Below are 17215 nucleotides of genomic sequence, written 5' to 3'. Positions count from 1 at the left end.
CGAGGCAGCAGGAACAAGATCCTTTACACATGTTGTTGACCTTCCAGGTGGAACAAGGACTGTCCACCGGCACACACTGACCACCAGACCTGACACACTTGCCCGTCCTCTGGCAGCCTCCTACTACCCTCTCAATGGTCACTGGCTCTGGTAGACGACGATCTGCAGGAAGTATATATATTTAACATGTGTAAATATTGTTGTACAAATAATGTAAACAACTTCCTGCTCATTAGAGGAACTTATGGCGAAATTTCGACGTAAATTTATTTCTCTTTTTGGAAGATGAAAACTCAGATGAGTCATAGGGATGTTAGGAAGTATTTCTTCAGCCTTAGAGTTGTGAGAAAGTGGAACAATCTAGAGAGCGAAGTAGTGGAGGCAGGGTTTATACACAGGTTTAAGATGAGGTACGATAAAGCTCTTGGAGCCGAGAAAGTAGACCTAAGAACAATCTACAAAGAGGAGGGCCCAGCAGCTGTGAATCGAACCTTGCAACCACTTATAGGTGAGTGCATATTCTCACACAACACACACACACACACATAGCTTAAAGAAGAGGTATGACAAAGCTCTTGGATCAGGGAGCGAATAGACCTGGTAACCACCAGCGATGAGGCACAGCCAGGAGCTGTGAATCAACCCCTGTAACCATAAATAGGTGAGTACAGTTGATACAGCACTACACCAGAATGCCACAATGGGTCATGAGTACCTAGATGGGTACCACAAATGGGGTTCCACAAGTATCAGTGTTAGGACCACTACTGTTCCTAATACAGGTGGATGACCTACCAGAGGGGACTGAGTCCTGTGTCACTGTTGGCAGTGCAAAACTAATGAGAAAAAGAAAGGACAGTGATAATGTCTGGAGAGTCCTCAATAGACTGAAGAAGTCAAACAAGTGGTTTGTTGAGTTCACCCAATCAAATGCAAGGCCAAGCATTAGGGGTGAACATGACACGTAACATATCGCCAGAATTACACATTAACTATGTAACCGCAGCTGCATATGGAAGACTGTGTTTAAAAAAAAACCATACCACGGGCGGGATTTGAACCCGCTGTCAGAGAGTCTCAAAACTCCAGACCGTCGTCTGGAGTTTTGAGACTCTCTGACCGCGGGTTCAAATCCCGCCCGTGATATGGTTTGTTTGCAATCGTGTTATTACTATTTCGTGAGTCACTGTGTTTAAGTTCCAGAACAGCAGTCAGGAACTTAAGCACAAAATCCCTCAGAACCTTACACACGGCATACATTGGCCAGTCATTGAGTATGCTGCCTTAGCATGGAGCCCACACCTGGTCATTCACGTGAAGAAACTGGAAAAGTTCCACAGGTTCGCAACCGGACTAGTACCAGAACTGAGAGGGATGCACTGTGAGAAGAGGGAAGGACATAGGGAGACATGATTACTACATACAAAAGCTTAAAAGGAACTGAGAGGGTTGATAAGAACAGATTGCTTGAATTGAGAAGACGAGAGTCAAGGGGACATAAGTGGAACCTAACGACACAGATGAGCCATTGGGATGTTAAGAAGCATTTCTGTAGTTTCAGGAGGGTTGAATAGTGGTATGATTTAGATGAGGCAGTGGTAGAGACAACTCAGTACACAGCTTCAAGAATAGTTATGATGAGGTTAGCCCAGAAGTCAGTGATATCGATCAGGGTTGCCTAACAGGCCGGGCCAGGAGTTAAGTATCGACTACTGCAAAGAAATCGGTGAATATACTGACACACACACACATACAAACATGAATCGACCCCTGCAACCACAATTAGGTGAGTACACACACACACACAGAGATGAAAAACAAACAGAAAACTAAACAAAACAAATATCTGCATAATCAAAGAAAGGTGGTAACTCAGAATATGGTACAAAACTCAATTGAATTGTTAAAAGAATGATGAACTGAAACTAGGCCAGAGAGACAAAACTAACTGAAATGATAACAGATACCTGGAGAGGCATTATTCCCCTGCAGGATATCACATAATGAGCACAGAAAAGGGCAACAAGGGACTGGAAGGAGTAGCACCACTGAAAATAAACCAGTGGATGGTTATAGACATTAGAGTTGTAAATAGAGACGAATTACATGACAAGCTTGACTGACTGTCAATTCTGTTGGAAACCAAGTGATAATGGCAGTGGTCTATAATCCATAAGCAAAAAAGTCAGAGACTACAGCAGATATATGAACCATATTACTAAACAATGGTTGACACTGTAAGAGAAGCTCTCGACCATAAAGCGAGTCTATGTAATCAGTGCATAATTTATGAAAACAAAATACAGCATATGTACGTAGAAATGGCTTATATACTGTAGACAGGTGAGATACAGCAGCTGTAGGTGTTATCACTCCTGGTCTTCACCATTCTCCTTAGTATGGACTAATGAAGCCACTGTGTGGCGAGACGTATCCTCATTACAGATACCCAAGTGCTGCATATGTCTCAACGATATTAATCATGGTCGATTCTAACAACAAGGAAATAGATTCAGAGAAATAAGGTGAACAAGGAAAATAAGAAACGTGATGGTCCAAGATGAAGAGGTGGTACCAGAAGGCTGTGTTAGCAAGCCAAGGATACAACAACAGAGACCGGGGAAACTGACTCAGAAGTGTTCCTGTTGACAGACGATGTGAAACTAGTGAGGATAACACAAGCAGTAGAACATGAAAGAGTGCAAATTGCTCGGGGCAACCTGCAGAAGTGGTCTGACAAGTGGTTATTGTAATATAAGCACAGCAAATTTATGAAATACGGAAGAGGTTAAAAACGTCAGGAAACAGTGTACAGTCAGGGAGACACATGTTGCAGACCTTCCTGAGAGACAAGGAACACATGTCTCCACCCATGAGGTGTGGAGACAACCCTTGATAGTAGCAGTAGACATGAGGGTGGACACAGCGTGGTGACTCACGTACAGTGTAGCAGCAGACATGAGGGTGGACACAGCGTGGTGACTCACGTACAGTGTTGCAGCAGACATGAGGGTGGACACAGCGTGGTGACTCACGTACAGTGTAGCAGCAGACATGAGGGTAGACACAGCGTGGTGACTCACGTACAGTGTAGCAGCAGACATGAGGGTAGACACAGTGTGGTGACTCACGTAAAGTGTAGCAGCAGACATGAGGGTGGACACAGCGTGGTGACTCACGTAAAGTGTTGCAGCAGACATGAGGGTGGACACAGCGTGGTGACTCACGTACAGTGTAGCAGCAGACATGAGGGTAGACACAGTGTGGTGACTCACGTACAGTGTAGCAGCAGACATGAGGGTAGACACAGTGTGGTGACTCACGTAAAGTGTAGCAGCAGACATGAGGGTAGACACAGTGTGGTGACTCACCTACAGTGTTGCAGCAGACATGAGGGTAGACACAGCGTGGTGACTCACGTAAAGTGTAGCAGCAGACATGAGGGTAGACACAGTTTGGTGACTCACGTAAAGTGTAGCAGCAGACATGAGGGTAGACACAGTGTGGTGACTCACGTACAGTGTAGCAGCAGACATGAGGGTAGACACAGTGTGGTGACTCACGTACAGTGTTGCAGCAGACATGAGGGTAGACACAGCGTGGTGACTCACGTAAAGTGTAGCAGCAGACATGAGGGTAGACACAGTGTGGTGACTCACGTAAAGTGTAGCAGCAGACATGAGGGTAGACACAGTGTGGTGACTCACGTAAAGTGTAGCAGCAGACATGAGGGTAGACACAGTGTGGTGACTCACGTAAAGTGTAGCAGCAGACATGAGGGTAGACACAGCGTGGTGACTCACGTAAAGTGTAGCAGCAGACATGAGGGTAGACACAGCGTGGTGACTCACGTACAGTGTAGCAGCAGACATGAGGGTAGACACAGTGTGGTGACTCACCTACAGTGTTGCAGCAGACATGAGGGTGGACGCAGTGTTGTGACTCACGTAAAGTGTAGCAGCAGACATGAGGGTAGACACAGTGTGGTGACTCACGTACAGTGTAGCAGCAGACATGAGGGTAGACACAGTGTGGTGACTCACCTACAGTGTTGCAGCAGACATGAGGGTAGACACAGTGTGGTGACTCACGTAAAGTGTAGCAGCAGACATGAGGGTAGACACAGCGTGGTGACTCACGTAAAGTGTAGCAGCAGACATGAGGGTAGACACAGCGTGGTGACTCACGTAAAGTGTAGCAGCAGACATGAGGGTAGACACAGCGTGGTGACTCACGTAAAGTGTTGCAGCAGACATGAGGGTAGACACAGCGTGGTGACTCACGTAAAGTGTAGCAGCAGACATGAGGGTAGACACAGCGTGGTGACTCACGTAAAGTGTAGCAGCAGACATGAGGGTAGACACAGTGTGGTGACTCACGTAAAGTGTAGCAGCAGACATGAGGGTAGACACAGTGTGGTGACTCACGTAAAGTGTAGCAGCAGACATGAGGGTGGACACAGTGTGGTGACTCACGTACAGTGTAGCAGTAGACATCAGGGTAGACAGAAGGTATACCTGGAGGAAGTTTCGGGGGTCAACGCTCCTGTGGCCCTGTCCATGACCAGGCCTCTCGTTGGATCAGATTCAGATCAACCAGACTGTTGCTTCTGGCCGCACGCAAACCGGAGGACAAGCCTCAACCCGGCTGGTCAGGTGCTGACTTTATGTGCCTGTCCAGTGCCTTCTTGAAGACAGCCAGGGTGCCCGGTGGCCTGGTGGCTAAAGCTCCCGCTTCACACACGGAGGGCTCGGGTTCGATTCCCGACGGGGTAAAAACATTTCGACGCGTTACCTTTCACCTGTTGTCCTGTTCACCTAGCAGCAAATTGGTACCTGGGTGTTAGTCAACTGGTGTGGGTCGCATCCTGGGGGACAAGATTGAGGACCACAATGGAAATAGGTTAGACAGTCCTCAATGACGCACTGACTTTCTTGGGCTATTCTGGATGGCTAACCCTCCGGAGTTAAAAATCCGAACGAAATCTTATCTTATTTTAGCTTACCATGGGTCTATTGGTAATCCCCCTTATGTATGCTGGGATGCAGTTGAACAATCTTGGGTCCCTGACACTTACTGCGTTGTCTCTTAGCGTACTCATGGCGTCCCTGCTTTACATTGGCGTGATGTTGCACTGCTTGCTGAGTCTTGTGCCTTCATAAGGTAGCGATTTCCATTTGCAGATATGGGACTAGTCCCTCTAGGATTTTATAAGTTTATATTATCCTTTATCTTTCTCGCCTGCGTTCCAAGGAGTACTGGTCAAGGAAGTTAAACCGTTTCCAGTAATTTAGGTGCTTTATGGTACTTATCAAGGAAGTGAAAGTTTCCTTTTATATTCTCCAGGTCAGCAATTTCACCTGCCTTGAAAGGGCAAGCTAGTGTACAGCAATACTCCAATCTAGAGGGAACAAGCGATTTGAAAAGAATCATCATTTGCTTGGCATGCCTAGTTTTGAAGGTTCTCATTATCCATCTTATTAAATCAGAGATCCTCCGACATTATCACTCCCAGGTCCTTCATATTAATTTTTCACTCTATTGTGAAGTTCAAATTTGATTTATACCCCGATCCAGTTTTTATTTCTTAGAGTTTTCCAAAGTGGAGTAATTGAAATTTGTCTTAGTTAAAATTCATATTGTTCTCAGAGGCCTAGTTAAAGGCTTTGTCAATGTCCGCTCGGAGACTTGCAGTGTCCTCCATGGATGGCACTGTCATGTGAATAATGGTAACATTATCATAGGAGGACACAGTGCTGTGGCTCACATCTCTGTCTATGTCAGATATGATTATGAGAAACTGGATTGGAGCGAGTACTGTGCCTTGTGGAACAGAGGTTATCGCAGTAGCCGACTCAGACTTTACTCTGTTGACTATTACTCATGGTGTTCCATATGTTACGAAGTTATAGATCCATCTACTAATTTTTTCAGTTATTCCTTAACCATGATCGCACTTCACGAAGTCTTTCGCATCAGCTCTTTGTTTCTCTTTCATAGCATCCAAGACCATGTCATAGTGGTCCAGTAGTTGTGAGAGGCAGGAGCGACCATCCAAGACCATGTCATAGTGGTCCAGTAGTTGTGAGAGGCAGGAGCGACCATCCAAGACTATGTCATAGTGGTCCAGTAGTTGTGAGAGGCAGGAGCGACCATCCAAGACCATGTCATAGTGGTCCAGTAGTTGTGAGAGGCAGGAGCGACCATCCAAGACCATGTCATAGTGGTCCAGTAGTTGTGAGAGGCAGGAGCGACCATCCAAGACTATGTCATAGTGGTCCAGTAGTTGTGAGAGGCAGGAGCGACCATCCAAGACCATGTCATAGTGGTCCAGTAGTTGTGAGAGGCAGGAGCAACCATCCAAGACCATGTCATAGTGGTCCAGTAGTTGTGAGAGGCAGGAGCGACCATCCAAGACCATGCCATAGTGGTCCAGTAGTTGTGAGAGACAGGAGCGACCATCCAAAACCATGTCATAGTGGTCCAGTAGTTGTGAGAGGCAGGAGCGACCATCCAAGACCATGTCATAGTGGTCCAATAGTTGTGAGAGGCAGGAGCGACCATTCAAGAAAATGTCATATTGGTCCAGTAGTTGTGAGAGGCAGGAGCGACCATCCAAGACCATGTCACAGTGGTCCAGTAGTTGTGAGAGGCAGGAGCGACCATCCAAGACCATGTGATATTGGTCCAGTAGTTGTGAGAGGCAGGAGCGACCATCCAAGACCATGTCATATTGGTCCAGTAGTTGTCAGAGGCAGGAGCGACCATCCAAGACCATGTCATAGTGGTCTAGTAGTTGAGAGAACCAGGAGCGACCATCCAAGACAATGTCACAGTGGTCCAGTAGTTGTCAGAGGCAGGCGCGACCATCCAAGACCATGTCATAGTGGTCCAGTAGTTGTGAGAGGCAGGAGCAACCATCAAAGACCATGTCATAGTGGTCCAGTAGTTGTGAGAGGCAGGAGCGACCATCCAAGAGATTGCCATAGTGGTCCAGTAGTTGTGAGAGGCAGGAGCGACCATCCAAGACCATGTCATAGTGGTCCAGTAGTTGTGAGAGGCAGGAGCGACCATCCAAGACCATGTCATAGTGGTCCAGTAGTTGTGAGAGGCAGGAGCGACCATCCAAGAAAATGTCATATTGGTCCAGTAGTTGTCAGAGGCAGGAGCGACCATCCAAGACCATGTGATATTGGTCCAGTAGTTGTGAGAGGCAGGAGCGACCATCCAAGACCATGTCATATTGGTCCAGTAGTTGTCAGAGGCAGGAGCGACCATCCAAGACCATGTCATAGTGGTCTAGTAGTTGAGAGAACCAGGAGCGACCATCCAAGACAATGTCACAGTGGTCCAGTAGTTGTCAGAGGCAGGCGCGACCATCCAAGACCATGTCATAGTGGTCCAGTAGTTGTGAGAGGCAGGAGCAACCATCAAAGACCATGTCATAGTGGTCCAGTAGTTGTGAGAGGCAGGAGCGACCATCCAAGAGATTGCCATAGTGGTCCAGTAGTTGTGAGAGGCAGGAGCGACCATCCAAGACCATGTCATAGTGGTCCAGTAGTTGTGAGAGGCAGGAGCGACCATCCAAGACCATGTCATAGTGGTCCAGTAGTTGTGAGAGGCAGGAGCGACCATCCAAGAAAATGTCATATTGGTCCAGTAGTTGTCAGAGGCAGGAGCGACCATCCAAGACCATGTCATAGTGGTCCAGTAGTTGTGAGAGGCAGGAGCGACCATCCAAGACCATGTGATATTGGTCCAGTAGTTGTGAGAGGCAGGAGCGACCATCCAAGACCATGTCATATTGGTCCAGTAGTTGTCAGAGGCAGGAGCGACCATCCAAGACCATGTCATAGTGGTCCAGTAGTTGAGAGAACCAGGAGCGACCATCCAAGACCATGTCACAGTGGTCCAGTAGTTGTCAGAGGCAGGCGCGACCATCCAAGACCATGTCATAGTGGTCCAGTAGTTGTGAGAGGCAGGAGCGACCATCCAGGACCATGACATAGGGATCCAGTAGTTTTCAGAGGCAGGAGCGACCACCCAGGACCCTATTATAGTGGTCCAGTGATTGTGAGAGGCAGGAGCGACCATCCAGGACCCTGTTATAGCGATCCAGTAGTTGTGAGAGGCAGGAGCGACCATCCAGGACCCTGTTATAGTGGTTCAATAGTTGTCAGAGGCAGGCGCGACCATCCAAGACCATGTCATAGTGGTTCAGTATTTGTGAGAAGCAGGAGCGACCATCCAGGACCCTGTTATAGCGATCCAGTAGTTGGGAGAGGCAGGAGCGACCATCCAAGACCATGTCATAGTGGTTCAGTAGTTGTCAGAGGCAGGCGCGACCATCCAAGACCATGTCATAATGGTCCAGTAGTTGTCAGAGGCAGGCGCGACCATCCAAGACCATGTCATAGTGGTCCAGTAGTTGTGAGAGGCAGGAGCGACCATCCAGGACCATGTCATAGTGGTTCAGTAGTTGTGAGAGGCAGGAGCGACAATCCAGGACCATATCATAGTGGTTCAGTATTTGTGAGAGGCAGGAGCGACCATCCAGGACCATGACATAGTGATCCAGTAGTTTTCAGAGGCAGGAGCGACCATTCAATACCATGTCATAATGGTCCAGTAGTTGTCAGAGGCAGGAGCGACCATCCAGGACCATGACATAGTGATCCAGTAGTTTTCAGAGGCAGGAGCGACCACCCAGGACCCTGTTATAGTGGTCCAGTAATTGTGAGAGGAAGGAGCGACCATCCAGGACCCTGTTATAGCGATCCAGTACTTGTGAGAGGCAGGAGCGACCATCCAGGACCCTGTTATAGTGGTCCAGTAGTTGTCAGAGGCAGGAGCGACCATCCAGGACCCTGTTATAGTGGTCCAGTAGTTGTCAGAGGCAGGAGCAACCATCCAGGACCGTGTCATAGTGGTCCAGTAGTTGTGAGAGGCAGGAGCGACCATCAAGGACCCTGTTATAGTGGCCCAGTAGTTGTGAGAGGCAGGAACGATCATCCAGGACCCTGTTATAGAGGTCCAGTAGTTGTGAGAGGCAGGAGCGACCATCCAGAACCCTGTTACAGTGGTCCAGCAGTTGTCAGAGGCAGGAGCGACCATCCAAGACCATGTCATAGTGGTTCAGTAGTTGTGAGAGGCAGGAGCGACCATCCAGGACCATGTCATAGTGGTTCAGTATTTGTGAGAGGCAGGAGCGACCATTCAATACCATGTCATAGTGGTCCAGTATTTGTGAGAGGCAGGAGCGACCATCCAAGACCATGTCATAATGGTCCAGTAGTTGTCAGAGGCAGGAGCGACCATTCAATACCATGTCATAATGGTCCAGTAGTTGTCAGAGGCAGGAGCGACCATCCAAGACTATGTCATAATGGTCCAGTAGTTGTCAGGGGCAGGAGCGACCATCCAAGACCATGTCATGGAGGTCCAGTAGTTGTCAGAGGCAGGAGCGACCATTCAATACCATGTCATAGTGGTCCAGTATTTGTGAGAGGCAGGAGCGACCATCCGACACCATGTCATAATGGTCCAGTAGTTGTCAGAGGCAGGAGCGACCATCCAACACCATGTCATAGTGCTCCAGTAGTTGTGAGAGGCAGGAGCGACCGTCCAGGACCATGTCATACTGGTTCAGTATTTGTGAGAGGCAGGAGCGACCATCCAGGACCACGTCATAATGGTCCAGTAATTGTGAGAGGCAGGAGCGACCGTCCAGGACCATGTCATAGTGGTTCAGTATTTGTGAGAGGCAGGAGAGACCATCCAGTACCATGTCATAATGGTCCAGTAGTTGTCAGAGGCAGGAGCGACCATCCAAGACCATGTCATAATGGCCTAGTAGTTGTCAGAGGCAGGAGCGACCATCCAAGACCATGTCAAGATGGTCCAGTAGTTGTGAGAGGCAGGAGCGACCATCCAGGACCACGTCATAATGGTCCAGTAGTTGTGAGAGGCAGGAGCGACCATTCAGGACCACGTCATAATGGTCCAGTAGTTGTGAGAGGCAGGAGCGACCTGCTGTAAACCCGTGGTTCCCTGGGTTGTGAGAGGGAGGAGCGACCTGCTGTAAACCCGTGGTACCCTGGGTTGTGAGAGGCAGGAGCGACCTGCTGTAAACCCGTGGTACCCTGGGTTGTGAGAGGCAGGAGCGACCTGCTGTAAACCCGTGGTACCCTGGGTTGTGAGAGGCAGGAGCGACCTGCTGTAAACCCGTGGTACCCTGGGTTGTGAGAGGCAGGAGCGACCTGCTGTAAACCCGCGGTACCCTGGGTTGTGAGAGGCAGGAGCGACCTGCTGTAAACCCGTGGTACCCTGGGTTGTGAGAGGCAGGAGCGAGCTGCTGTAAACCCTTGGTACCCTAGGTTGTGAGAGGCAGGACCGACCTGCTGTAAACCCGTGGTACCCTGGGTTGTGCAGTTTTACCCTGGGTTGTGCAGTGGTACCCTAGGTTGTGCAGTGGTACCCTGGGTTGTGCAGTGGTACCATGGGTTGTGCAGTGGTACCCTGGGTTGTGCAGGGGTACCCTGGGTTGTGCAGTGGTACCCTGGGTTGTGCAGTGGTACCCTTGGTTGTGCAGTGGTACCCTGGGTTGTGCAGTGGTACCCTGGGTTGTGCAGTGGTACCCTGGGTTGTGCAGTGGTACGCTGGGTTGTGCAGTGGTACCCTGGGTTGCGCAGTGGTACCCTGGGTTGTGCAGTGGTACCCTGGGTTGTGCAGTGGTACCCTGGGTTGCGCAGTGGTACCCTGGGTTGTGCAGTGGTACCCTGGGTTGTGCAGTGGTACCCTGGGTTGTGCAGTGGTACCCTGGGTTGTGCAGTGGTACCCTGGGTTGTGCAGTGGTACCCTGGATTGTGCAGTGGTACCCTGGGTTGTGCAGTGGTACCCTGGGTTGTGCAGTGGTACCCTGGGTTGTGCAGTGGTACCCTGGGTTGTGCAGTGGTACCCTGGGTTGTGCAGTGGTACCCTGGGTTGTGCAGTGGTACCCTGGGTTGTGCAGTGGCACCCTGGGTTGTGCAGTGGTACCCTGGGTTGTGCAGTGGTACCCTGGGTTGTGCAGTGGTACCCTGGGTTGTGCAGTGGTACCCTGGGTTGCGCAGTGGTACCCTGGGTTGCGCAGTGGTACCCTGGGTTGTGCAGTGGTACCCTGGGTTGTGCAGTGGTACCCTGGGTTGTGCAGTGGTACCCTGGGTTGTGCAGTGGTACCCTGGGTTGTGCAGTGGTACCCTGGGTTGTGCAGTGGTACCCTGGGTTGTGCAGTGGTACCCTGGGTTGTGCAGTGGTACCCTGGGTTGTGCAGTGGTACCCTGCGTTGTGAGAGGCAGGAGCGACCTGCTGTAAATCCGTGGTACCCTGGGTTGTGAGAGGCAGGAGCGACCTGCTGTAAACCCGTGGTACCCTGGGTTGTGAGAGGCAGGAGCGACCTGCTGTAAACCCGTGGTACCCTGGGTTGTGAGAGGCAGAAGCGACCTGCTGTAAACCCGTGGTTCCCTGGGTTGTGAGAGGCAGGAGCGACCTGCTGTAAACCCGTGGTTCCCTGGGTTGTGAGAGGCAGGAGCGACCTGCTGTAAACCCGTGGTACCCTGGGTTGTGAGAGGCAGGTGCGACCTGCTGTAAACCCGTGGTACCCTGGGTTGTGAGAGGCAGGACCGACCTGCTGTAAACCCGTGGTACCCTGGGTTGTGAGAGGCAGGACCGACCTGCTGTAAACCCGTGGTACCCTGGGTTGTGAGAGGCAGGAGCGACCTGCTGTAAACCCGTGGTACCCTGGGTTGTGAGAGGCAGGAGCGACCTGCTGTAAACCCGTGGTACCCTGGGTTGTGAGAGGCAGGACCGACCTGCTGTAAACCCATGGTACCCTGGGTTGTGCAGTGGTACCCTGGGTTGTGCAGTGGTACCCTAGGTTGTGCAGTGGTACCCTGGGTTGTGCAGTGGTACCCTGGGTTGTGCAGTGGTACCCTGGGTTGTGCAGGGGTACCCTGGGTTGTGCAGTGGTACCCTGGGTTGTGCAGTGGTACCCTGGGTTGTGCAGTGGTACCCTGGGTTGTGCAGTGGTACCCTGGGTTGTGCAGTGGTACCCTAGGTTGTGCAGTGGTACCCTGGGTTGTGCAGTGGTACCCTAGGTTGTGCAGTGGTACCCTGGGTTGTGCAGTGGTACCCTGGGTTGTGCAGTGGTACCCTGGGTTGTGCAGGGGTACCCTGGGTTGTGCAGTGGTACCCTGGGTTGTGCAGTGGTACCCTGGGTTGTGCAGTGGTACCCTGGGTTGTGCAGTGGTACCCTGGGTTGTGCAGTGGTACCCTGGGTTGTGCAGTGGTACCCTGAGTTGCGCAGTGGTACCCTGGGTTGTGCAGTGGTACCCTGGGTTGTGCAGTGGTACCCTGGGTTGTGCAGGGGTACCCTGGGTTGTGCAGTGGTACCCTGGGTTGTGCAGTGGTACCCTGGGTTGTGCAGTGGTACCCTGGGTTGTGCAGTGGTACCCTGGGTTGTGCAGTGGTACCCTGGGTTGTGCAGTGGTACCCTGAGTTGCGCAGTGGTACCCTGGGTTGTGCACTGGTACCCTGGGTTGTGCAGTGGTACCCTGGGTTATGCAGTGGTACCCTGGGTTGTGCAGTGGTACCCTGGGTTGCGCAGTGGTACCCTGGGTTGTGCAGTGGTACCCTGGGTTGCGCAGTGGTACCCTGGGTTGTGCAGTGGTACCCTGGGTTGTGCAGTGGTACCCTGGGTTGTGCAGTGGTACCCTGGGTTGTGCAGTGGTACCCTGGGTTGTGCAGTGGTACCCTGGGTTGTGCAGTAGTACCCTGGGTTGTGCAGTGGTACCCTGGGTTGTGCAGTGGTACCCTGGGTTGTGCAGTGGTACCCTGGGTTGTGCAGTGGGTAGAGATCTTCCATCTTAGAATTCTTTTAAAGAGTTTTATGATGTGGGACGTTAGTGGTATCAGTCACCAGTTGTTGGTAATTGTTTATATTGCCACCTTTGTGGAGCGAGGCTGTCTGTTGTTTTTTTCTTAGCAACTGTGGTACTAGCTACAGTGTAGCAGCAGACATGAGGGTAGACACAGTGTGGTGACTCACGTACAGTGTAGCAGCAGACATGACGGTAGACACAGCGTGGTGACTCACGTACAGTGTAGCAGCAGACATGAGGGTGGACACAGTGTGGTGACTCACGTACAGTGTAGCAGCAGACATGAGGGTAGACACAGTGTGGTGACTCACGTATAGTGTAGCAGTAGACATGAGGGTAGACACAGTGTGGTGACTCACGGACAGTGTAGCAGTAGACATGAGGGTAGACACAGTGTGGTGACTCACGTACAGTGTAGCAGCAGACATGAGGGTAGACACAGTGTGGTGACTCACCTACAGTGTAGCAGCAGACATGAGGGTAGACACAGTGTGGTGACTCACCTACAGTGTAGCAGCAGACATGAGGGTAGACACAGTGTGGTGACTCACGTACAGTGTAGCAGCAGACATGAGGGTAGACACAGTGTGGTGACTCACCTACAGTGTAGCAGCAGACATGAGGGTAGACACAGCGTGGTGACTCACCTACAGTGTAGCAGCAGTCATGAGGGTAGACACAGTGTGGTGACTCACGTACAGTGTAGCAGCAGACATGAGGGTAGACACAGCGTGGTGACTCACCTACAGTGTAGCAGCAGACATGAGGGTAGACACAGCGTGGTGACTTACCTACAGTGTAGCAGCAGACATGAGGGTAGACACAGCGTGGTGACTCACCTACAGTGTAGCAGCAGTAATGAGGGTAGACACAGTGTGGTGACTCACCTACAGTGTAGCAGCAGACATGAGGGTAGACACAGTGTGGTGACTCACCTACAGTATAGCAGCAGACATGAGGGTAGACACAGCGTGGTGACTCACCTACAGTGTAGCAGCAGACATGAGGGTAGACACAGTGTGGTGACTCACCTACAGTGTAGCAGCAGACATGAGGGTAGACAGAGCGTGGTGACTCACCTACAGTGTAGCAGCAGACGTGAGGGTAGACACAGCGTGGTGACTCACCTACAGTGTAGCAGCAGACATGAGGGTAGACACAGTGTGGTGACTCACCTACAGTGTAGCAGCAGACATGAGGGTAGACACAGCGTGGTGACTTAACTACAGTGTAGCAGCAGACATGAGGGTAGACACAGTGTGGTGACTCACCTACAGTGTAGCAGCAGACATGAGGGTAGACACAGCGTGGTGAATCACCTACAGTGTAGCAGCAGACATGAGGGTAGACACAGCGTGGTGACTCACCTACAGTGTAGCAGCAGACATGAGGGTAGACACAGCGTGGTGACTCACATACAGTGTAGCAGCAGACATGAGGGTAGACACAGTGTGGTGACTCACCTACAGTGTAGCAGCTGACATGAGGGTGGACACAGAGATTGTGGTGACTCACCAGCAGTGTAGCAGAAGACATGAGGGTGGACACAGAGATTGTGGTGACTCACCAGCAGTGTAGCAGCAGACATGAGGGTGGACACAGGGACTCTGGTGACTCACCAGCAGTGTAGCAGCAGACATGAGGTGGACACAGAGATTGTGGGTGACTCACCAGCAGTGTAGCAGCAGACATGAGGTGGACAAAGGAACTGTGGTGACTCACCAGCAGTGTAGCAGCAGACATGAGGGTGGACACAGGGACTGTGGTGACTCACCAGCAGTGTAGCAGCAGACATGAGGGTGGACACAGAGATTGTGGTGACTCACCAGCAGTGTAGCAGCAGACATGAGGGTGGACACAGAGATTGTGGTGACTCACCAGCAGTGTAGCAGCAGACATGAGGGTGGACACAGAGATTGTGGTGACTCGCCTGCAGTGAAGCAGCAGACATGAGGGTGGACACAGAGATTGTGGTGACTCGCCTGCAGTGAAGCAGCAGACATGAGGGTGGACACAGAGATTGTGGTGACTCACCAGCAGTGTAGCAGCAGAAATGAGGGTGGACACAGAGATTGTGGTGACTCGCCTGCAGTGAAGCAGCAGACATGAGGGTGGACACAGAGATTGTGGTGACTCACCAGCAGTGTAGCAGCAGACATGAGGTGGACAAAGGAACTGTGGTGACTCACCAGCAGTGTAGCAGCAGACATGAGGGTGGACACAGGGACTGTGGTGACTCACCAGCAGTGTAGCAGCAGACATGAGGTGGACAAAGGAACTGTGGTGACTCACCAGCAGTGAAGCAGCAGACATGAGGGTGGACACAGGGACTGTGGTGACTCACCAGCAGTGTAGCAGCAGACATGAGGTGGACAAAGGAACTGTGGTGACTCACCAGCAGTGTAGCAGCAGACATGAGGGTGGACACAGAGATTGTGGTGACTCACCAAAAGTGTAGCAGCAGACATGAGGGTGGACACAGAGATTGTTTTGACTCACCAGCAGTGTAGCAGCAGACATGAGGGTGAACACAGAGATTGTGGTGACTCACCAGCAGTGTAGCAGCAGACATGAGGGTGAACACAGAGATTGTGGTGACTCACCAGCAGTGTAGCAGCAGACATGAGGGTGGACACAGAGATTGTGGTGACTCACCAGCAGTGTAGCAGCAGACATGAGGGTGGACACAGAGATTGTGGTGACTCACCAGCAGTGTAGCAGCAGACATGAGGGTGGACACAGAGATTGTGGTGACTCACCAGCAGCGTAGCAGCAGACATGAGGGTGGACACAGAGATTGTGGTGACTCACCAGCAGTGTAGCAGCAGACATGAGGGTGGACACAGAGATTGTGGTGACTCACCAGCAGTGTAGCAGCTGACATAAGGTGGACAAAGGAACTGTGGTGACTCACCAGCAGTGTAGCAGCAGACATGAGGGTGGACACAGAGATTGTGGTGACTCACCAGCAGTGTAGCAGCAGACATGAGGGTGGACACAAAGATTGTGGTGACTCGCCTGCAGTGTAGCAGCAGACATGAGGGTGGACACAGAGATTGTGGTGACTCACCAGCAGTGTAGCAGCAGACATGAGGGTGAACACAGAGATTGTTTTGACTCACCTGCAGTGTAGCAGCAGACATGAGGGTGGACACAGAGATTGTGGTGACTCACCAGCAGTGTAGCAGCAGACATGAGGGAGGACACAGAGATTGTGGTGACTCGCCTGCAGTGAAGCAGCAGACATGAGGGTGGACACAGAGATTGTGGTGACTCGCCTGCAGTGAAGCAGCAGACATGAGGGTGGACACAGAGATTGTGGTGACTCACCAGCAGTGTAGCAGCAGACATGAGGGTGGACACAGAGATTGTGGTGACTCGCCTGCAGTGAAGCAGCAGACATGAGGGTGGACACAGAGATTGTGGTGACTCACCAGCAGTGTAGCAGCAGACATGAGGTGGACAAAGGAACTGTGGTGACTCACCAGCAGTGTAGCAGCAGACATGAGGGTGGACACAGGGACTGTGGTGACTCACCAGCAGTGTAGCAGCAGACATGAGGGTGGACACAGGGACTGTGGTGACTCAACAGCAGTGTAGCAGCAGACATGAGGGTGGACACAGGGACTGTGGTAACTCACCAGCAGTGTAGCAGCAGACATAAGGGTGGATACAGAGATTGTATTGACTGACCAGCAGTGTAGCAGCAGACGTGAGGGTGGACACAGGGACTATGGTGACTCACCAGCAGTGTAGCAGCAGACATGGGGGTGGACACAGAGGTTGTGGTGACTCACCAGCAGTGTAGCAGCAGACATGAGGGTGGACACAGAGATTGTGGTGACTCACCAGCAGTGTAGCAGCAGACATGAGGGTGGACACAGGGACTGTGGAGACTCACCAGCAGTGTAGCAGCAGACATGAGGGTGGACACAGAGGTTGTGGTGACTCACCAGCAGTGTAGCAGCAGACATGAGGGTGGACACAGGGACTGTGGAGACTCACCAGCAGTGTAGCAGCAGACATGAGGGTGGACACAGAGGTTGTGGTGACTCACCAGCAGTGTAGCAGCAGACATGGGGGTGGACACAGAGATTGTGGTGACTCACCAGCAGTGTAGCAGCAGACATGGGGGTGGACACAGAGGTTGTGGTGACTCACCAGCAGTGTAGCAGCAGACATGAGGGTGGACACAGAGATTGTTGTGACTCACCAGCAGTGTAGCAGCAGACATGAGGGTGGACACGGACTGTGGAGACTCACCAGCAGTTTAGCAGCAGACATGAGGGTGGACACAG

At 51.5% G+C, this 17215-nt stretch overlaps 1 long non-coding RNA gene across 1 annotated transcript in view; it reads right to left on the bottom strand.

Annotated features, from left to right (window-relative positions):
• Nucleotides 1–3: 3 nt before the first annotated feature.
• The window catches only part of LOC138853570 (uncharacterized), a 108858-nt gene continuing 91646 nt past the window's right edge, over nucleotides 4–17215 (bottom strand). The window contains exon 3 of the long non-coding RNA XR_011392739.1: nucleotides 4–162. This is a non-coding gene — a long non-coding RNA (uncharacterized lncRNA). The remainder of the gene's footprint in view (nucleotides 163–17215) is intronic.

The sequence above is a fragment of the Cherax quadricarinatus genome, chromosome 33, assembly GCF_038502225.1.
Source record: "Cherax quadricarinatus isolate ZL_2023a chromosome 33, ASM3850222v1, whole genome shotgun sequence".
Lineage (NCBI taxonomy): Eukaryota > Metazoa > Arthropoda > Malacostraca > Decapoda > Parastacidae > Cherax > Cherax quadricarinatus.
Note: the sequence above shows the minus strand (reverse complement) of the source record. Positions and strands in the feature narration are given on the sequence as shown.